At 34.8% G+C, this 3918-nt stretch overlaps 1 long non-coding RNA gene across 1 annotated transcript; it reads right to left on the reverse strand.

Annotated features, from left to right (window-relative positions):
• Positions 1–290: 290 nt before the first annotated feature.
• On the reverse strand, positions 291–1943 carry LOC146831006 (uncharacterized). Its single transcript, XR_014961220.1, has 3 exons — positions 1758–1943; positions 1263–1338; positions 291–675 (listed from the first exon to the last, which is right to left on the reverse strand). It is a non-coding gene; the product is annotated as an uncharacterized LOC146831006 (long non-coding RNA).
• Positions 1944–3918: the final 1975 nt, after the last annotated feature.

The following is a 3918-nucleotide window of genomic DNA, read 5'->3' on the forward strand; positions in this document are numbered from 1 at the left end:
ATAGGGGATATCAGCACAGTGATCTGTACACCGCCGTTGACTGCACTTTTGGAGGAAACAATAAATTTTTTTTGAAATAATGTGTAAATAATACATTTGAAATTGACTATTTCCACATTTCCATTTCAGAATCAAGGCCATAAATGTCATTTGCAATGGTTGAAGGACAAAAAGCAAATGTTGCTTCTAAATATGTATTAAGTCAAAGAATAGAATTCCCTTGCCCAAACAATGAACTGAACAACACATCGCCAGTATAAATTAATACAGAAATTTTTATTAACACCATTCACTTGTTACACATACAAAACATAAAACATAAATAAAATCGATTACTACAGAAAACTTTCTTTAAGAAGCACAAATATAAACTAAAAAATACATACATATATTGAAATACTCAATAGAAGATACAAAACATTTTTTAAATTTTTTAGTTAAAAGCAGCCCTTGAGAGTTAGACGTTGAATTTAATCTTTATAGAGAACACATTCGTCTAAAGGAAATTATTATTGATTGGAGCTTGATACTTGTTCCTCATTTAGTATCTAATGAACCAAATCAAACAACGAATTGTGTACACAGTTGCGTCGACGCGTTTCGATGTTGTCAATAGATTTGGACCATCTTTATCAAGACAATAATATTATTCTCTCAGGGAAATTATTCCTGTATCTAAAAAACAAGAAATCAAGAATCCATGATCTATAAACTTAAAACAAGTTAAAAACATTAGCAATATTATCCTATAAGTTTGTCATATAATTACTCATTGATACACTATACAGTGAATTGATTGGGCTAAAACACAAAAAGACATAAAGAAAAGAAACATAGAGAAAATCGAGTGTAGTATGCTCACATCAAATTCTACTAATAGGATCATCAGGCGAACATGTACACCATCTCTAGTTTAACCTGTTCATAATATTAATGTATTTATACTTTGCTTTGTTCAAGAAGCTACTTCATTTTCATACTAAAAAGAGCCTCTGTTCCAACTCATGACACGCTTTATAGTCATACGCAACTAACGCAATAACGCTAGTAGTACATCGAAATGATACTTTGATTGATATCATATCAAAAAAGCCTCTAATTAATTCAAGGCCTGCAGCATGAAGAGTATCCTCCCTGATTATAAAATTCAAATATTTGTAAATCATAACATAAAGAGGTATGTTTAAAATAAATAATGCTATTAATTCATATAAATTCTATTTCTAATTAAAACCAAGATAGAACAAATTTATTGGTCCTACCTTATATTATGTCCGCTTATATATAGAAGGACATCGCCATATGAGAAGTAGCTCTATTTAAGCCATAAACTTCCACCTAAAAAGAGATCGTATCATTGGATCTATGCTGACCACGAGGAGAAACAAAAGGGAATTTATAAATTAAAACATCTACCCTTATTTTTAATTAATTAAACAAGATGGTATCCCTAAGCAAATCTCAAGAAGCACCTACTGAAAGGCTTGCAATTCCGGTTACTTTAAGACTGTCAGGGCAACGTCATTTCAGGTTATTTATAACGTCCCTCCTTCTCTTTACTTCATTCGGCATATACCCTCCTGAGTCTATAGATAATTAGAGAATATCGTTTATCATTTCCAAAGGGTAGGCCTGTGAACGAAGAGGAAATACAAACAAACGGGAAAAACCCGAAAAGACCCTCATTAATCAAAGATTTAAAGTGTTTTAAAGTGATGTAACGATAGCCTTCTCGCGTAGTGTTATCCCTCTCTTACCTCGTGCATCTATATGGAAAATAAATATATCGTCCTCAGGGAGCTCCTCCGAGTAACCAGCCTTCCTGCCAAATGCGAGCATAGACTGCCTCTATATATACGTTGCTTAATTGTGAACTCTCGATCTAAATTGGAGCTAATTAGCAAGAGATGTTTACCCATAGTGCTCTAGGTAAACACTTAGTATTTCAATCTGTACTCGCTCTACTTGTCGCGACCCGGAAGTGACTAGTATTAGACCTCCGAAAACGCTGTGCTTCCAACGTGGACCCGGAAGCACAACACTCATATTCATGAATGCCGGCCAGGTTGATCGTCAGGCGAGTTATTGCTAGAAAACATATTGTTCTCTACGAAACTCCCATTGAATTAAAATTCATAAAATATTTAGCACAATAGGGCCTCATGTAGGTAGCCAAATACCGGTCGGTAACGGCCGATTTTCGGTAATTATACCGTTACCGACCGGTATTTTGGCTTTTGAGATGTAGGGGGCTCATTTCTGTATTCGGTAATTTACCGAATCGGTAAAATTACCGATTCGGTAAATTCCGAATACAGAAATGAGATGTAGGGGGAGTGTGTGGGTGTTTTTAGGAGTCGGTATTTACCACCAACTAATAGTTGGTGGTAAATAATTAATGGATGTGTTTAAGCATTTTTAAGCGCTTAGAAGTGTGCAATGTGGCAGACATACATGCCCTTAGGGCATGTATGTGTGCCACATGTGCACACATGGCCGAATCAGGGGTGCAACAGGGTGTCAATGTGACACCCTGCCACCCTTGCATGTGTTCCCCCCATTACCGAATCGGTATTTACCGATTCGGTAATGAGGCATACCTTCCCATCAATGGGAAGGTATGCCTCATTACCGAATCGGTAAATACAGATTCGGTAATTACCGAATTTTACCGATTCGGTAATATTTTCCGAATGATTACCTACATACGAGTTACCACTTCTTAAATACCGATTCGGTAACGTTCGGTATTTAAGAAGTGGTAACTTGTATGCTACCTACATGAGGCCCCATATCTCTAGGTTAACTATAAGTCAACAAAAAGTATACCATTGGTGGAAAGGCATTAGTTAGTTGAAGTAATAAGACCCGTAATTGTCACAAGAAATTGACTAGTCTATCCTTAAAAACAATAATTAAATAAAAAAGGGGAAAAAGGGAAAATTAATGACAGAGATAGTCTAGATCCTATTTACTGAAATTACGGATTGGAAACTAATTCTTATTCCGGGGCATAACTAATTATAGTTTGTTGTCATAAAGACAATTTCTGACATAAATAAAGTTTTCTCTAATCCAAATATACCTACTTAGTGTATCGGACAGGAAGGAAAAGATAAAATATAATATAATCTATGTAACAGTCCTGTTATATAAAGGGGCACTAATATGTGTTCTAGATATCAAACAATAAATGTCATCCATTCTTCTCTAGAGTTCAATCCTTTTTCAATTGTATTTAAAAAACACATAAACCACTGTTCTCTCATTGTTCTCTTAGTATCAATATCACCTCCTCTTCCATCTATTCGGACCTTTTCTAGAATGAACCACTTGAATTGTGTATGATCGTCATTGGCCACCTTAAAATGTTCAGTCAAAAGTGCATTCTCTTTTATGTTTCTTAGTGCTGATCTATGTTCTATTAGTCTAGTTCTTAATTCACGGCTCGTTTCTCCTACATAGCCCAATCCACATGGGCAGATCAGGAGATATATCAAGTTTGTGCTTCAACAATTATTAAAAGTTGTAGGCTTGATTACTTTGCCATTGAAATCTAACTTCTTAGATTCAACGCATTGAGGGCAAATAGAACATGGGCCACATTTATAGTTACCTGTTGCTTTATTATTATCTAGTGTCATCTGATGACTTACATTGGGATTTTTATAGGTTTTCACTAGGGAATTACGTAGATTTTTGTTACGTCTAAAAGAAAAGAGAGGTTTTTGAATGAGGTCAGTACGTTCATCATTCAAAATTTTCCAATGTCTATTAATAACATTTTTTATTTTGTTACTAGTATCTGAGAATTGACTAACAAAGACAATTTTGTTTTTGTTGGCCTGTTTCTTTTCTTTAGACATATCCAATAGATAATCACGGTCGTAAAAGCGAGGCCTTTTAAAGGAATGTCTG

This window comes from Triturus cristatus, chromosome 5_1 (genome assembly GCF_964204655.1).
Source record: "Triturus cristatus chromosome 5_1, aTriCri1.1, whole genome shotgun sequence".
NCBI classification, from domain to species: domain Eukaryota; kingdom Metazoa; phylum Chordata; class Amphibia; order Caudata; family Salamandridae; genus Triturus; species Triturus cristatus.